Source organism: Frankliniella occidentalis, unplaced genomic scaffold (genome assembly GCF_000697945.3).
Source record: "Frankliniella occidentalis isolate FOCC.00 unplaced genomic scaffold, Focc_3.1 Scaffold2, whole genome shotgun sequence".
Lineage (NCBI taxonomy): Eukaryota > Metazoa > Arthropoda > Insecta > Thysanoptera > Thripidae > Frankliniella > Frankliniella occidentalis.
In genome coordinates, this window is record NW_026267132.1 from 3,726,612 (window position 1) to 3,726,916 (window position 305).

Consider the following 305-nt stretch of genomic DNA (forward strand, 5'->3'; position numbering starts at 1 on the left):
GAAAGCAGATGATGCGTTTGTTTGTACTTGTTTCCATCATGGTTCGTGTGACAGTAGCTGCTGGGACGTTAAACTCTACTAGTTTAGTTCGTAGTGTATAGTTTTACAGTTAAATGTATCATCTGCTAAAAATAATAAGAAATGCGCACGGCGAAACCGGCGCGTCGGACCCGACAGTCACTCGACTCGGACGTGTGATGTGGGGGCGGCGCGAGGGGGCGGCGGGGGCGGCGTTTTGCCCCCGGCTGACATTTATCCGTCGGAACGGCGAGAGGCGATGTGCGCGGTGAGTGGCGCCCCCGACG